This window comes from Rousettus aegyptiacus, unplaced genomic scaffold, assembly GCF_014176215.1.
Source record: "Rousettus aegyptiacus isolate mRouAeg1 unplaced genomic scaffold, mRouAeg1.p scaffold_m13_p_6, whole genome shotgun sequence".
Taxonomy (NCBI): Eukaryota; Metazoa; Chordata; class Mammalia; order Chiroptera; family Pteropodidae; genus Rousettus; species Rousettus aegyptiacus.
This window is the reverse complement of record NW_023416309.1, coordinates 96,278,408-96,297,330: the sequence shown is the minus strand read 5'-3', so window position 1 is coordinate 96,297,330 and position 18,923 is coordinate 96,278,408. Positions and strand designations below refer to the sequence as shown.

Below are 18,923 nucleotides of genomic sequence, written 5' to 3'. Positions count from 1 at the left end.
TTTATTGTTAAGTGGACTGGTTCATTTTCCAGGACCGCAGAAAGCTGAAGGCACATCCATTTTGCTTCACGGTGCTTGGTACAGACGGATGAAATAGCAAAGTTTGGAAGGCATGAAGCTTGGTATTTCTATATAAGTTTATTTAAAAGTCCCTAGAATGTATGTCTGATAAAAGCAGAGTAGCTCTTCCGAACAGCCCTTCTCAACGGCATATAAGGTATATAAGTAACAAAGCCTGGCAAGGAGGGTGGCATACTGGATGCCAAGGCAAGTCAGGTGTGTTTAGCTGAAAAATGTCCCCCTTGTTATTGTTTGGGATAGCACCTTAGAAGTCTGAGATGGAAACCCATTTCCTTCTAACATTTTTCTCTGTCACCGGGGCATAGCAGTTTATTACCGTAAGGTTGTTCATGAACAAAAGAGGCTGCACATATTGGATGGCTAAGGTAGATTGGTTCTGGATTCATTTGTTTTAGAGGAAAAAAAAAAAGAACTAAAGTGTTTTTGGAAAGCCAGCTCTAATTGTGGAACTGCCTGGGTGTGACAAAGCAGACGGGAGAGGCGGCATGATACTCAGGCTTCCCTAGCCGAGCAGTTACAATAGTAACAGTGATAACAGTAGTACTTTACATTGAGACGGCACTTTATTTAACGTTTGTAGAATGCTTTCCTTAATGGCACCTCCTTGATTCTGATATAGACAGAGGGGGTCTCAATAATCCAGCCTTCAGAAGCTGAAACTGAGGCTCAGAGAGGGTGAGTGACTTTCTCACATAGCCGAAAAGAAGATTCAGGACATAAACTCAGGGTTTTCCAAAGCTCCAAATCCAGTACGGTTTGGGCTACACCACGCTATACAAACATTTTACATAATGAAGAATGTTATAGTCATAACCATAATGTAAAGTCAAGATAAAGAATGTTTTCATTCTAGGTTTCCCAGCCCAAATTTCATGGTTCTTAGGACCAGTACTGCCAGATGGGGCCTGGGAGTTGTCCAGGATGTCAACCCTGAAGTGTGATCTGATCTTTGGCATCACTAGAGAAGAGGCAGGGAGCTAGGTGAGTGATCCTCTTGTCTAAAGTCCACAGGAATGTTCAGCTTCACCCACTGGGTGGAATTGCTGGCCCTCGCATGGGCCAAGCTCTGTGGAACATAGGAATGGGGACTGGAGGGGCTCTGATATGATTTCCATAAGTAAGACTAACGGCTCAAAAGTAATGTAATTTAAGAAGGTAGTAATGCTTGTCAAGGGAATTCTTCTAAATATTATTTCATCACTTATTTTGGCATTTACATAAGGTACCCTAATAAAGAACTCTTAGATGGAGATGTTACAGGGCTCTTCAGCGGTGAGGAAGCAAGGGACCCTGCTGCTCATTCTGCAGATGGGGAAACTAAAGCCCAGCCAGCTGGACTATGTGACTCACCCAATTATGTTATTACGTGACTCACTCTATGATGTTATTATGTAACATCCCCCAAGGAAATGTGATTGGTCAGTGGCAGAGTTGAGGAGAGAAATAGAGTTTTCTGACTCCAGTTCTGCATTATATCACTCTTTTACTCCCACAGTCAGGTAACGATCTTTCTGTAACCCTGGCATAAGGAGTTTGATTTATGTGGGGAAACTGGATCAGGGGAGTCCCAAACTTGGGACACACAGTCCAGGGCAGAGTGAGAAGCACCCTGGAACAGGTGAATTAGGTAACAGTCTATGTCCTGGACACCGAGGCCCCTAGTCTCCTTTTTCTGCTCGGTTACAAGAACCCTGGTAGCTGTGTATAATGGCACCACCAGGAGATTCATGGATGCTTCTCTGGAAAAAACGAATGACCTCAGAGAAAAGATTAGCAGAGTGTGATGTTTGAGAGACCCCATGGGAAATGGCTGGGTGCCGCCAGCACTTTCAAGTTTAGGCTTTCTAAAGTGAAGCCCACGAGTTGACATATGCCACCCTGGCACACAGAAATTTCAATCTGCATTTTAGTGCCTCACTTTTAAATATAAGCAGGGCCTAAGGATCACCAGACATTTGCAGAAAAACCTCCAAATGAAAGACAAAGACTAAAACATACAATAAACAAAAAGGAGCTCAGAGGAAACAGAGTTAATTTAGGGAGCAGAAAAATAATTAAAACCAACCAAACAAACAAATAAGCCAACATTAATATTCCTAGAGAAATGAGAAGATATCGCATCCATGAAATAGTATGCTTAAAAACGGAATGATCAGAGAACAAGAAAGGATGTTCAGAAATTAAATTAATGGTAGCCAAAATGAAAAAAAAAAAATCAAAAGATTAGTTGGAAGACATAATTGAGGAAATCTTAAGAAACAGGGCAAGAAGGTCAAGAAAAAGAAAACAGAAAGCAGAAGAGATAAAAACATTAGAACGCAGAAAATAAAGGGAAGGAAATAATAAAAGAAACAATGCAATTTCTCAAAATGAGAGATATGAGTCTTCTGATTTAAAGGTCCTCCATACACCGAGCACATGAATGAAAGTGACTCACACCTGAGTAATCACTGTGAAATTTCTGAACACAATGGATAACAAGAAGCCCATAAAAGCTTCTGAATCAGAGGGAAAAAATTGGTCATACACAAAGAATCAAGCCAATAAAACAAAACTTTCCAAATTCTAGGAGGAAATGATTTCCATTAGCATTCTTACATCCAAACTATCAATCAAGTGTAGAGGTAGAGTAAAGGATTTTTCAGACACACATAGTCTCAAGAAATTTACCCCCTAGGCAACCTTTCTCAAGATGTCACCAGAGGATGCGCTCTACTAAAACGAGGAAGTCCATCAAGAAAGAAGGTGACATGGGATCCAGGTGGGGCTCTGACAAAGGAAAGAGACAAAGGGAAGTCCAGGGTGACAGCTGTGTACCAGGCCTCCAGAGTGGCCAGCCCAGAGTCGGGAGGAAGACGGAGCCTTCAGGAGAGCTGCTCCGAGAACAAAATGGAACGGATGGGTCCTCTGTCGTGTTTGTCCAGGTAGAAAAGAGCAGCCAGAGGAATATAACGATCCTGCTGCAAAGTTTGGGAAGAATTAGGGATGGCGACTTAGAAAACTAGTCAAATGAAAAAGCCACGACATTTTCCAACTCTAGAAAAAGCAGGAAATAAAATTTAATCATAGAAGTTTATAAGGGTTGGCAGTAAATACAATTTACATAGTTAAAATCATATAAACCCTAAAACTAAACTAACTAAAAATTATGATATAATCATGTTGGGAAGATGAAGGGAGGAGAAGTGAGGGTTGGGATGAGATAAGAGTATTAAATCCTCCTCTGCCATTATATGAGCTCAATAGATAATGTCTAAAATTGATAAATCAAAAAAATAGCTGCATAATAATATTACTTAGAAATGTGGAAGTACGCACCAGAACTGATGAAAGAATTAAAGGGAGTTGCCTCTGGAGAGTAGTACTCTGGTAATGGGAAGGAATGACTGCTTGTAGTACTATTTGATTTTTTAAAGCTAATATATCTATATTATTTTGATGAAAATAAAATCATTAGAAAGTGGAAAAATACTGTTGTAAAACCATTTTACAACAAAGCCACATGTCTCTATATTTATATAATGGTGTCCATTCTGAGTGGCTGAATATACAAAATTCCTGAACTTGGTGTAAAGGGTATAAGGCAAAGGAATCCAGGAAAGAAAGGAGAAATCAGTGTAGAATAAAGAGAAACAATTTTATTAAAAATGGTTACATAAAAAGCCATATTTGAATTGGGTATCGTTTTAAGACTATTTTAATAATCTGTTGTCTTTGTGCAATTTTAAGACTCATTTGCAATTCTAATACTGTTTGTACCATTGGTTTAATTCTGCTTAAGTTCTTCCTGTATTGCAAGGGGACCCACAAACATGGGGAGTACTCTTTCCACTGGAGATCTGTTTTATTTCACAAGTAACAAAGGATATGCAATCTCAGTAATGAAATTTAGGGTAGGAAGCCCAGGGTGTAAACTTGGGTTGCAATTTATAGAATAGTAGTATTGTATCACTGGGCATAACCAGAATTGGATAAAGTACCTGCAGATAAAATCATACCAGGAAAAATTTATTTGGAATCTACCATGTGGGGAGATGTTGTGCCAGAGAGCACAGAACTCCTAGGATGTCCTAGAAAGACAACTTCAGATCAGTGCAAAGACACAGAAAGCACAGACATGATTTAATTTATAGGGTTGGGAAGGTACAAGGCCATAAAACAAGACACCTGTTGTCCTACGTTTATGTTAAAGGTTTTGCCTTTTTAAAAAATAATCAGAAACACATAACCATCATTCTTGACATAAATTACACTTTAGATTGGGGGTGGAAATCATGTTTTAAAAATAGGCAGGGAAGGAAAAGTAAAACCAACTGCATGTAATTTTTCAAGTGGAAACAACGGCAATATGAAGATATATGGGTGTCAGACCCGCTGGTAGAGGAAGGAGGCTGTGCTCTCTTACCTCTTATGGTGTCACTCCTGTGACCTCTACCATTTGAAAAGCTTTGATGCCACCTTGCCCAAGGGACCCCTGAGCACCGGGAAAAGGGATGAAGGATGCCTATGCCTGACCTCACCTTTACATTGTCTAACGACTGAAGGTATAAATCAGCTTCCCCCTTGAAGACCAGAGTGTCGGAAGCGCACGTGAAATGCTGGAAATATTAAATGATGTCCCTGAGGGTTTTACTGTTACTCAGTTTTCTCCTGTAACCGGGAAAGCTGTTCACATGAAGGATACTCTCCCCCGGGGCCTCAATTTGTATATAAAATGAGGTATGAAACTCCAACAACTTCCTGTCACTTTGGAAAGAAAATAAACAATTAGTCGAGGTGGCACTCAGCCCACTGTCCTGTTTATATCTCAGTGGTTTCTCTGCCTGTTCCTGGAGAACAGTTCATACTGACAAAGATGTGAGAATACTCATTACGAACCCTGTTTCCAAAGTAATAAATAAATCTGCAGTGGTTAAAAAAAAATCTCCATAGATAATTCAATGTGTTTTTTGTAATGGGGAAAAATAAAAGCTCTTTCTTTTACCCTACTTAGCAGAGGAAGTGTGCTAATAATTAGAACAGAGGATCAGGTCCCAGGTACCAGGGTTCCAATTCTAGCTCATCACTGTGATCTTGGTCTGTATCCGAACCTCCCCTCCAGATTCTTCTTGCAGGATTTTTTAAATCTATGAACTCTTAATCTTCTAATGTACCTTGATTCATTAATCCTGACCACTATCTCTATAATAAGAATATGTAGTAAAAAAAAAATGATCATATTCCTCTTGATGGTGAAATTAAAGTGACTTAAAGTGGAGAACACAGGAACCGAAGGACAGAGTCCTCATGCCAGTCCTTAGCATCGGCTTCTTGGCACCGTGTCCATCTTTCCCCCTCCTCTCTCCATCAAAGATTTGGAGTGCTGCTACGCAAAGAATATATTTCCTATTATAGAAACATTACTATACATTTGTATAGAGCTTTAAAAATTTTAGAGCACTTTCAAACCTCTTCTTTAGTTCGATTTTTATAATAGCTCTAGGAGGTAGGTATTTACAGAATCTGGAATGAGAGGATAGAAGTATGAAGAAACAGCTTAGACAGTTGAGAAGAAAAGCCAGTGAAATATTAAGGATTACCTAAGACATCGTAGAATCTTAATTACGCCAGGCTTGTAAAAGATGGCCAGATGTATGAAGACATTGATTAGCTTGCCTGTTTCTGTGCTATAATAGAGGACTGATCTCTAAGTGACCCTCTGCTCTGTGTTCTAAGATCAGAGTCCAGGCATGAAAGGATATTCACAATAGTGTAATGCACTTTTTATTATTCTCCCAACCCCATGCTCTTTTAACAAAAGTTCTTGCCATCTAACTATGGCTGAATTAGAGATGAATGACACTGCTTCTCAAGGGTGCTGGAGAAAGTGTGTGTGAGGACTGAGGGGGATTCCAAACAGGATATGAGGGAAAATGAAGGGTAAAATTTTTTTCCCCCAGAAGCCTAATCTTCTAAAACCAAGTAGAATTGGTGTTGCTTAAATGACTATGTTTAAGGGAACTGGAAAAGAGTCCCTTTTCCAAAATATCTACTCAACTGACTTCCTTAATTCCTAAAATTCTGCCATTAGGAGGAGCCCATTCCCTTAAATTAAAGCATTATTTCCTGTTGAAATACAAATGCCTTTGGGAGAGGTAGCACATTAAGCGAGACATTCTCGTCCACAGTGTGGTGACAAACTGGTGAATCAGTGATTGTTAGGAAAGAAAGACCCACAGTTCCAGCTCTCCCAGGGACAAGGAACAGCCATTTGCAACCGTGCGGTATGCCAGTGAGCAGAGATAACTGATGGGAGTATGTCCAGCAGCGACTTTTACCCATAACGTGTGTGTGGTTGATGATACTGCATCGAGTCACGTCCAGTCATTAGCACCTTAGAGCAGTGGTTCTTAACTGTGGCTACACATCAGAATTACCTGTCGACCTTGCAAAAAATGTAGATACCTGGACTGTACACTAGATATGCTGGATCAGGATCATCTGGGAGTAGAGCCGAGATGTGTTCACTTTTACGAAGCTCTGTGGAGGTTCTGACGCTCAGCCAGGGCTGAAAACCACAATCTTAGAGTGAATTTGTACATTAAGTCCTTGTCATCATGACGGCTTGTTGGAGGGCCTTGGTGAGGTGGGCCCCCAAGTGGGGGACCTGGACACTGAGTACCAGAACAGATGGTGAGAGGCAAGAGAGGTGCCATAAGAATGAAGTAACCAATGTGACCCGAAAAAGATCCAAGACAACCTGTCTACAATTTTGACAACTACTCAGGAGTATTATCACCAAGATTTAGAGAAACGGTCTATGAGAGTCAGGACTTCTGCAATAACACCATTTAAGGAACACTAAAGGAATTATTATCTATGCTGATGTAACTTAAGTTTATTTCATCATTTCAAACGGCCAAACAAGCCACTTGTAGACTTTTCATTACTGCAGTATCTTTTCCCCTCCCTTTCTTTATAGTCACCTAAGTCTTACTCTGCTCAGCTTTTCCTTCTTTACCTTCCAAAGAGAGTCTTTATCAAGTGAATCTGTAAGAATTAGTTCAGCCAGTAGGACAGAAAACCCCAAATAATAGAGGCCTTAACAAAACAGAAGACAATTTCTCTTTCATGTATAGTAAGACTGGAGAGAAGCAGCCTGGAGATGGGAGGGAACTATGGGAAGGAGCTCAGGCTCCTTCTACCTTGTCTACACCACCTTTGACATATGATTTCTTTCTCATGGTCCAAGCTGGCTCCAGTTCCAGCCAGCAGGAAGGCAGAAAGGGACAAGGAAGGAAACATCATCGCCCCCCTACCAGTTTAAGGATACTTGTGTGTGACTCTAGAAGTTGACACTTCCTGTTGATACTCCACTGGCCAGACTTAAGTCATGTATCTGAATCCAGCTGCCAGGGAGGAAAGGAGGCAGGGAGTTATCTTGGGCAGCCATAAGCCCATCTAGGAATGCAGAAGAAAGGGAGAATGGATCTTGGGGGTGAGCTTGCAGTCTTAGCCACACCAGGGACTGTGCGCACAGCTAAACAAGTACTGGCCGTCACCTTATGAACCTAGAATATCCCACCGGAAAGAAAGCAAATGAGTGTGGTAAAAGAAGACTGTTTAAGTTCAGTTTAACTTCAGGTGTTGGGTCATCCGTGGTGATTAGAGGAACGTGTTTTCCACTAATGAAGAGTGAGAATTTGTTGAAAGTAGCTATCTGTGGCCCAGGCGTCATAACAGAGGCCTCAAATAAATGAAGTGCTTGGTTTGTCTTTTGACAGCTTATGTTTCCTCTTGGAATCATAAGCTTGCCTGATGAAGGACTGGGACGCGCGCCTTCTTGCCTGAGTTCCTGGAGTCAACTTCTGTAATCTGTCAGGAGCAGAACGGCATGTGAGGCCATGGATTTCTGTACTAGCTGCTGGTCCTCGCAGTGCTAACTAGGAAAAATGTTAATACTAACCTCACATACTAATTCTGCTTAGGTGTGCTTAAAAAAGATCCTGATCAATGAAAAGCTGTACTCTCCCCTGACTCCAAGTGCTCCAAGTGCATAACTCTAGGGTTACAGATGTGTCAGTATCTTTCAATCAGTGATAGATCTGAGAGTACAACCAGACAATGCTGGTCAAAAGCATGTGATCTAAAATACAAGAAATCTTTTTAACTCTATGGTTGTGTTTGGGTTGCTTCATCGACGAGGATGGTTTTAAAAGTAAAGCGCTGCTTCATTTCCCATCTGATCTCCCTAAATCATCCAATGGTCATGTTCTCTTTCTTTGTGTTTCTTATTTGTCCAGCTGATTGAATTGTATGGCCAGTTAGCTCGGCCAGATAGGGCATAGTGCCAATGAGACCAAAGTCACAGGTTTTATCCCTAGACAGGCTGATTGGTGTGCAGAGGAAAATTCGGTTCCATGTCTATGTAATTGCTTCTCTATCCCTGGCTAGCTTGGAAAGGTCCTTAGACAGATTTGGTGGACCAGAAGTATCTTTTATTTTTTTATTTTTTAGGTGAGACAAACTTAGTTGACCTCACAGACTGCATGGACCTTGTCAGCTTACGATCTCTTATTTTTTTAAAAAAACTTTTTATGTCTACAGCACCTGGTCTTCCTAGGTGATCTCCCATCCAAGTATTAACCAGGCCCGACCCTGCTTAGCTTCTGAGATCAGACGGGATTGGGCTTGTTCAGGGTGGCATGGCGGTAGACCAGAAGTATCTTTATACAAAGAGAAATACAACGTAGTTTGGATATGAGGTGGTGCCTCCAACAATTAGCCATCCTACTTTCAGAAGACTATGACTTTCAGAAGCAAAGGAAAATGAACTGTGACATCGGGAATGGAAAAAGAAAGCTAGAGTGGCAAGAACAATGGTCATAATCACAGACTGGGGTTCAGGGCTCTTCATTTCCCACTTCATGCTTGACCCAGGACACCACATTCTGTGTCCTATTTCCAACCCCACGGCAGTGTTTCCCACCCCATGGCGAGTTGTCGTGATGTTGCAGAAGAAAATCACCTCTAAAACAGGAATACCATTTGTGACTACTTTTACTTGTTTTAGATAGAAATGTCATATCTCATCACAGGAAGACATTTCCTCCCTCTTATCAAAAGTCTGTCAGTCTGTCCACACAACCCAAAGAACAAATGTGTGTGTGTGTGTGTGTGTGTGTGTGTGTTTTATCCCTCTGTGAACAAACGAGCTTAGCACCTGCACAGGCTCAAGGGTGGCCAGCCCTCATCCTGACTCGGAGCCGGCTGCTGCTCTTGGGGAGAGAAAGTAAAAATGATTGATTCAACATCTTAATTAAGATAAACAAACATAGAGGAACATCAAATAATGGACCTGACAGTTTGAAACAAACTGAAAGTACAGCTTAGCATTTCATAAAAGAAAAAGCGTTTGATGTGAGGATGGCAGTTTAATAATTTGTAAATATCGCTGGCTTGGTATTATAGCTAATCCAAATATTTTTATTTCTCATCATAAGTTACCCTCTGCTGATGGCTTGTCCTCTTCAACTTACAGCTTTCACCCCGGAGCCTTTGACAAGGGTGGAGAGGAGAGGAAGAAAAAGGGTCACAGGTTCTCTGTGGAATGTGAATTACACTGTCGACTTCCTTTCTACTTTCTGATTCGAAAATTCCCTGGAAAATACCACTGACCAGCCCAAAGAATTTACCACCCTTTTCTTCACTTCCTCTAAAAAGTATCAAAATTTAATTATAGCTTTGCATTAGCTTCTGACTGTTTTACTAATTAAGACAGTCTGAGCTTTCCCCCATTCCTAAAATATAAAGAAATGGGAAAACGGAATGACCATACTAACTGTAAAGTTCCTATGATGCTGTTTGTATATCAAAATAAAGTAGGCAGCTATAGATATATACCAAAAATGTATTTTAATGCCCTCATGTCCTATAAAGAAGGATGGCTGGGCGGGTGTGTGTGTGTGTGTGTGTGTGTGTGTGTGTGTGTGTGTGTAAGAGTGTCCTTGTTAATGCCTATGACTGCTGCCAAAATACCTTTGGGTGGGTATGGAGGATAAGCAGGATGTTGTAATAGCATTCATAAAAAGATGGATGTGGGAACCTCTATATTGGGCAGAACATTGTGATTTAGTTCTTGTGAAGAAAAATAGAGAAAATTTAGGCAGTTATACCAATTTATTTGGATTTCCAAGGACGCAAGTCAGAACATAGGTCTGTGAAATTAGAGCCAAAGGAACACCACTGAGCAGATGGAGGCTTTGGGCTTTTTTAAAAGTGTGTAGAAGGGAGGGGCGAGGAAGTGGGCCTACGGTCAGAGTCACCTCTAGATTCAGGACAAGATCACTCCCTGTGGCTTTCCCTTTGGAAAGCGGACAGGGAAAGGGAAATGGAAAGGGCACGGGAAAGTGTGAAAGGGGAACGGGAAATGACAAGGAAACGGGAAAGGTAACTGAAACGGAAAGGAAGGCAGGAATTAAGGAAGGAAGAGATGGGAGAGAGAGAGGGGGTAGGGAGTGAGGGAGTGTAGGGGGGGGGCGGAGGTTATTTCTTTATGTCTTTCTTTCCTTTCTTTCTTTCTATCTTTCTTCTATTTCTCTCTCTCTCTCTCTCTCTCTCTTTCTCTCTTTCTTTGTTTCTTTCTTTCTGTCTTTCTTTGTTTCTTTCTTTCTTTCTTTCTTTGTTTCTTTCTTTCTTTCTTTGTTTCTTTTTTTTGCTGAGTCTCTTAACAGCAGCGATTTTTATTTATTTTTTACTGCTCTCATCTGATTCCCAGTCCAGGCAGAGGCGGGTGTGAGAGGCAAGGGCCCACAGAGGGGAGCTGCAGTTCTGAGACTTCTCCACAGGGAAGCAGTATTAGATCAGGGTTGAGACAGAGGTGGCCCCAGCCCCACCACCAGCTTTCCCCAATTCTGATTTGAGACAGTTGTCCTTCCTGTCCTTCCACTGTGGACAAGATGAGTACCAGCAGGGCCAGCTCACCTTGCAGAAGAGCCCCCCCAACCCCCCGAGCCTAACTACAGTCCTCCACAGAGTCCTCCACTCCCAGGTCTGTTTCTCTGAACCTAGAATATTGCTTTGTTGATTCCATCTCTGACCTATGCCTTGTCTGAGATGGCCTTAATTTCAGCTGCTGGGTTCACATCACTGCCACAGAGAAGAAACTTGCTCAGGGGGCCTTAGCAAAATGTCAGGCATGTGCTTTCCCTGGCAGTCCCAATTCTGGCAACCTCTCAATGGTTGGATAACTCTGAACATTTCTCAGAAAGGAGTCAATTCTGTCTTTGGCACTCTAAAGCAAATGGTGCCAGCAACAACTTGATTTTGTTTGAGTTATCGGAAGCAATACGACATTATGGGAAAAACTCCTAAATAAAGAGTTTATAAGTTAGGTTCTATCTTAACAATGTCTCATTGATATATTGTGTAGTAACGGTAAAGCTACTACTTACCTTCCTTGTACATAAAATAGAAATAACATCTAACACATTTCTGGTAAGTCTTAAGAACTATTTATGCTACATGGACTTTGCTCACATTATTCACAGTGGCCAGGACAACTGAAGTGTCCTATGACAGATGATTGGATAAAGAAGCTGTGGTACATATATACAATGGAATATTACTCAGCCATAAGAAGAGATGAACTACTGCCATTTGCAACAACATGGATGGACCTTGAGATAATCATGTTAAGCGAAATAAGCCAGACAGAAAAAGTTGAAAATCACATATCACTTATATGTGGGATATAAGCCTAAAAGCAACAAATGAACAGGATCAACAAACAGAGATTCATGGACACGGACTATAGACTAGCGGTTACCAGAGGGTAGAGAGAGGGGGTGGGGGTAGGTGGACGGGGTAAAAGGGGTCACATATGTGGTGACAGAAAGAAATCTAACTATGGGAGGTGAATACAAAGTATGAATATGTGTGTGTGTGTGTATGCGCCTTATTGTTAAAGTGTACAGCTGAAACTTATTGGATTTTGTTAACCAATGTCAGCATAAAATAAATAAATAAGAAAATTTTGATATTTCTCCTTTCAGATATTCTCTGAAATACATTTAGTTTAGTTGACAAATTGGCAAATATGACATGTATCAGATTTAAAACTTTCTAAGAAATTAAAATCTTGAAAATTCAATGCAGTAAGTAGAAATTCCATTTTCAGCATTTCATGTGGTCATTGTGGAAAGAGGGGACATGTGAGAAAGAACTGAGATCTGGGTTTCCTAAAATATATCTTAGGTAGCCTACCTCTTATCACACATTTTATTTCTTAACCTGAAATGCTTCAGAACTTAAATGTTTCTGCCAAGTTTGAAAAGGGTGTGTAGTATGGACTTCTCCACATGGATATCATTTTTTTTTTCTTTATAGTTTATCCAAACCATTTTCAGTTACCCCTAAATCAGCTACCCTTCTTTGAGGGCCAATCAATAGGAAAGCAAGCAGAAAGCAAAAAGCAAAGACCTGTCTTCTCAAGGGTCTCCCAGTGACTTTGCCTCCTGGACAGGCTGATGCAAACATGAGCGAAAGAGGAGTTTCTGAATGGGTCTCTCGGAGGATTCTTCTCTGATGGGATCAGCTGCAGCAGTGAGATAACAAAGGTAGGTGGCCAGCCTCATCTTTCTGGGGCATAAACTGGGCTAGAGAGGTAGAGATTGAGGCACATGTAAACAAAATGGAGAATACAAAGAAAATACTCTCTTTCCTGTATTTCATCGCCAAAAGATAAGTAAACCACCTAGCAGTGGGAAGAATGCTACTTTCATGATACTAAGCCATTTTAATTTTTCATAAAATGCAATAGCATGCAGTTATTGGTATAGACTCTATGCTCTCTCTTCTGACCTAGTATGACTTGACATTTTTAGAAGGTTTAGGTGATGCTATGTCCAAGTGAATTTTAATGTCGGGGTCAGATGATGTTGCTAGGGTCTGTATCACCTATGATTTTTGTGTCTGTCTAGAAAAGGTTAGGTAAAGGTAAGAGAGAGATGGGGCCCACTGAAACATCTCTTATCAAAGGGAAACTTGTTAAAAGAAAGATTTTAACAGCTCAAACTACCTTGGAGGCCAATGAAAGCACCAAAACTGATTATTAGAACATGATCTGAGGTTAGAAAAAGGATGTCGGTACTGACTGATTGGAAAGCTATTGGAAATAAATAAAAAGGCTACATTATGTGAAACGGGGTTCACAGCTTGAAAAGCCATAGGTGCACTGATTACATTTATTATGACATTAGTAAATGCTTTGTGTATGACTTGTTTTTCACAGGTCTTTTGTGTGAGATGGTTTTAGATAAACTGATTTCACAGAAGAGGAGGAAGGTAATAAGTGTCACATTGTGTTAATACACAAGCTCTCCACCTTTGGGATCAAATTTGGTTCAGGGCACAAGTGAAATGAGTTTGGTGGCCTCAAGCGAGGCTACCGCCAATAGTTATCCTTAAACAAAGTCACAAATCATTTGCTGGCAGCTGGAATCAGAGACCTGGAGCTGAGACAGCAAGAGTGTTACAGGTCAGGAGGAGGACTCGTGCAGGGAACCGGCCGTTACCTCTGGGTCTCCAGCTTCGCTTCATTCAGCTCATGCCACCAACCAACCCTTCTCACCCATAAACGCTAACATTCACAGTGATTTTACGACCTCTCTTTGCTTGCCAAACCCAACATCAATATTCCCAGCAACCTTTCATGAAACCTCCTGTTATCTAAATCCTTATAATTCAGTCCATTCTAATAATAGCAATTTCAGCCATTATGAAAAGGAGTCCTATTTTTAGAATGCTACTTGGCCTTAGCAAAATAATGGAACTCGGTTGTTCCAGTGAGTTCTAAATCTAAACGTCGCTTGCCTTCTTTCCACTCAGTGAAGGGCTTCTGTGCTACTCCGGTGAAACACAGAATTATAAAACAATGGCTGGGTAAGGACATTTACAGAGATCTCACACTGGAAAGGGCACATTTTCTTGTGCCTCTGTGTCAAAAGTACAGTTTCATCAGAGGACAGGAGGCAAAAGAAACAGGCAATCAATACTTGGGCTTCTGGTATCTGAACTGAGAAAGAAAATCATTAACCTGCTACTTTTATTGTGGCATGATGCTTGAAATACTGCACCTTGTTTCCATAATAATCCAATATTTTGGGGGCTGCAGATTTAAAAAACCCTTACAGGGTAGCCATATAGAATCAGAACATAAAGCAGAAAGAAATGTACACACATACATCTTATGGTGGGAACTTGGAAAAAGTCAGATTTAGAGAAAAGTTAACCTTTTAAAAATATATAATAATATAATTTCTGATTTATATTTATCTAACAGCATATGTTTAATTTCTGAGTATCCAGAATCATCAATAAAGGGCTCCCTGTTTCAAGTTTTTGGGCAAAACATACAGATTTCCAATAGGTAAGAATCTCCTCAATACTAATGAGGTTATTCAGACAGCCTTTGTACCTCTGTGTTTATTGAAAATTCTGTTCCATTGTTAAGAAATGAAACAAAACCAAGGTGGGAAGTATGTGGAGTCTGACATTTGATTTTAAAGTGAGCTGTACTATTCACTTCCCACTGGCAAAAAGCTGGTCGCTAAACTTGAATTTCTTGCTGACGAAAGAAGAGGAATTATCATTCACAAACCTTTTAAAAACTCTTATGTGTCCAGCTTTAAGTACTGCACTAATTCTGCCTAATTGCCTCTAATATGACTGTTTATTGGTTAGTATTTTCAAAACACTTCAAGGCGATTAACCCTCCCCTCTCTGGGTTTCAGCATCCAATTTAAAACTCCATCTAAAGATACATTATGGAGAATGGGATCACGTCAGTCATATGTATCTTACAAAAACAAATGCAGCTGTTCTCAACCTAACTTTCATACTTTTGTGGGTTGGTATTATAACCTAGTTATTTAAATTCTGTTTTTTTTTTTCTCTTCAAATTGTTATTGATGAGATTAGCATTGTATAGTCATAAAGTCATGACCTGCTTTTCTAGGCTGTCTGCTGCAGCTCCATGAAGAGCTAAGTGGGTCCTTAATAAACAAGAAAAGGTTATCATGGCTACATGCGGTGTCTTCCAGTCTGCTCTGACTAGAATCTCAGTTCAAAAGTCATGCAGTTCACAGTCGTGCAGATGAGAGCTAGGCTACCACTTTGTTTCTCACCGCGTGTGGATGCTCCTGTGATTCACTGGCAAAAGTGCAATAGCAGTAGGGAAAAAAGGATGTTTTCAGGGCCCTAATCCATCTGGGCAGCTGGTTTATTTCAAGCGTACAAACTATTATAGCTACGCACAAGAATTGCTGAAATTAAGAAAAACTGACAACACTAAGTGTCAGTGAGGATGGGAGCAAACGGAAATTTCACACACTGTTGGTGGGAGCATAAATTGGTACAAACTCCGAAAAACTATTTGGCAGTATCTACAAAAGCTGACCCCTCTAACCCAGTAATTCCTCTCCTAGGTATATAACCGACAGAAATGCCAACATAAGTACACCAAAGGACAGGTACAGGAATGTTTTCGACAGCATTATTTATAATACCTCCAAAGCAGAGACAACCCAAATGTCTACCTACAATAGAATGAAATGAAACGAATAAATGAAATACTATACAATAATGAGAACAAAGGAACTACTGCTATATGCAAAAACATGGATGATTCTCATAAATATAATGCTGAATGAAAGAATCCAGACACACAAGAGTATGTATCGTATGACTGTTCATGTGAAGTACAAATATAGGCGAAACTAATTTGGCGATAGAAGTCAGAGTAGTAGTTACTTTTGGGGAGATAATAACTGCAAAGGGGCATGGAGAGAAGCTTCTGGGGTCCTGATAATGTTTTATATCTTGATTTGGGTGGAGATTACATGAGTGTGTTCATTACATGAATGTGTTTTAAAAAGTCACTGGGCTTTATTCTTATAATGAGCATTTTTCTGTATGTGTAATATACTGCTATAAAAAAGTTAACATGAAGCTATCAGTATAGTTATTAATTAATGTCTTTGTCAACTTCTGAAATACTAGGAAACAAAGGAAGAATGACTAAGGAAGTTTCTCCTTGAGTGAAATTAACTACACAATTATTTAAAAAAAATTCAGAGACATTACATAGGCATGGTCAAAAAATTTGTGTGTTTTAGTCTGGATGTCTTTGATTTGGTTTATACCTTCAAGTATTGTATAGTGCATTATACCAGGAGTTTTATAAAGAAGGTGCTAACCAGCTATTCTGTTTGTGTGGCAAGAGGAAATAGGCTTAAATTAAAATAGGAACAGGTTCAGCTGGACATTAGAAGAATTTCTGGATCAAGAAGTTAAATAACTGTGGAATCGGAATTTCTGGATATCTTTAAGTAAAGAAAAGAAAAACATCTGGCAGGTGGACTGATTACAAGATCCCTTGAGATGTCTTTCCAGCAATATTCTTTAGTTTGACAGTGGAATGGTGGAATAGTTTAAAAATCTGCTCTTCGCAGAACTTAATATAATGCTTGGTAAGAGAAAGTGTTAACAAATATTAGCTCTACTGTTTTATTGTTAATAATACGTATATAGAGAACTGCACGTTTTATGGTTCTAGTTCTAAACTCATTTATCAATAGTGAAACACCCGTAACCCAGTTTCTCTCTCTGTAAATCTCTGTTGCCTTCTCCTCCTGATAAAAGATGGGAAAAAGCACAACTGGTTAACATCTATAAATCATAGTGATTCTGGGATGAGATATAGTATGTAAATATGAAGAATTATTATAATAAACCCAACCGACTTCGATATGGACAGTGCTAGAAATGTTGACTTAAATGATAACTTGGAACTCTTAACACTGGCTCAGAAATTAAGTTGCCACAGGCATTCACGAACTTTGAGAAAGTAGAGGGACTCACCAAAGGGCCCTTAGGGAGTGAAGCTGGGGTAAAAGGAGATGGGTCTAGAGGAAACCTTTAGCGAATGCAATAAAAAGGTTTTCTCAAGCAAATGCAAGTCAATAATAGTTTTAGCTATCATCTGGAGTTTTCTAGAAGTTTTCTTCCCATTGGTTATCTTCCTTCATACTCCCACACTCCTTCTGATGCTAAGAAAAACCATATTCCAGAGATGTAATTGCACTGCCTTGGGTTTTTTTATTTTAGGGGGTGGGGAGGGACTGAAAAATATGCTAGCTAAAATAGGAGGTGCATATAGAATAACGTTCTAATGCTTCCTCTTGAAAGGTGCATGGTTTAAAATCAAGCTCTTCAGTGTTAAGGTTCGACTAGGTTTTAGCTCAATTCCCATGTAGTTTTGGAGATATTAGTACTCTAAAACTTGCTGATTTTTGCTTGGTAAATGGGAACTGAATTACAGCAACTAAGGTCTAAGGAATAAGAAATAGATTTATGCTTCATAAAGACCTATGTAAGAGAAATAATTACAGTGTGTGGAAATTTAAGGCCCTTCTAATTTCAGGTTTCTACCTTCCCTGGAGTGGCTTTCTCGCACAGTCAAACCACGGTGCTCAGTTACGCGCAACAGTGCAGTTCTCTGAATTACATGACCAATCCCTTATCTTCTGGACACTTTCCTAGTTACTACTGAATTTCCACATTATATACTGCACAGTATATATAGCAGTGTCCTTGTTGCATGCATCTACAAACTGCTGAAAACTGAAGTGGGGGGCAAATGTCCTGTGTGCATACATATCAATATAAGCCAGGCCACAGACCTGCTGAATGGGTCTAAGGAAGAAATTTCTGCAAGTTTCCCTAAGTTGAGTCTAGAATTCTCACGTATATTTAAAAATAACCTCTTATTAAAAAAATAAGCCAATTTAACCAGTTTTTGTGGGCTCATCCTGACCGATGGTAGAGAGTTTACTCAGAGTCAATCTTCTTCCCTTGAATCCCACTGGCATGTATAAGAACTGTGCCAGGGACCGAGAGGAAAGGCGGATGGCCTCTAGGAGCTGGTCACCGTGTGGTAAGCTGAATATCTGAAATCGTTAATAATAACAGAAGAAAGTATATGATCAGATGACAAAATCAACACTTAAAGCTCAGTGGGGGTGGTGCTCACAGACCGTGGAGAAGGGACTGTGGGAGAGAGCACGGGGGTGAAGGATGAGCTTTCTAGATGGAAACAGCAAGAGCAAGGGCCTGGAGGCCCATGCTGAGTATGGCATGTCCTTGGCTGACGGGAACTTGCCTGAAGCCTTGAGCTTTTGCTGGGTGTGGAGGTGGGGGTGTGTTCTAGAAAGCACACTTGGCATTTATTCTGAGTTGAAGATGAGCTACGAAAGACTTCAAAAGTCAAGCCAAGAAGTTCCGATAATTCAGTTTTCTTTTCAGTTATGCAGAGTCATTGGAAGTTTTCAGTCAGCAAAGACATGTAACGCCAGCATTTTCCTAGCAATGGAGGTGATTTATATATATTTGTTCTACAACTACTCTCCTATTGACAGAGCGATTCCATTTTCAAACAGAATAATAATTCTTAATAAATAAATTAGTTCTTGCCTTTGATTCTTTCTGGAACAATGTGGTATATCTATACCTACTTAATAGAAAATGTTATCAAAATTAAAATTTTCTTCCATAATTTTCTCTTAAGGCTTGAGTTATTTTATCACTTTTTTTTTTTTTATGGTAGCCAAAAAAGAAGTAGTAAAATAATATACTAATGGGGTGTTTTGGAGACTACTGTGATCATGCTTAGTTCAGGGGCCTTTTTGGGGAGAGAGAGAGATGGGCATACTCCTGGTTGGAAGTTTATATTGCAGTTTATAATATGGCCATATTTTATGTTAGTAGAATTGTTTACATAAAAGAATTAATCATATATTTGATGA

General features: G+C 40.0%; 1 protein-coding gene and 1 pseudogene across 2 annotated transcripts in view; both read right to left on the bottom strand.

Annotated features, from left to right (window-relative positions):
• SKAP1 (src kinase associated phosphoprotein 1) overlaps nucleotides 1–18,923 on the bottom strand; it is a 244,345-nt gene that overhangs the window by 53,848 nt on the left and 171,574 nt on the right. The gene's annotated exons all lie outside the window — the stretch shown is intronic.
• Nucleotides 8,659–8,777, bottom strand: LOC118604604 (annotated as a pseudogene).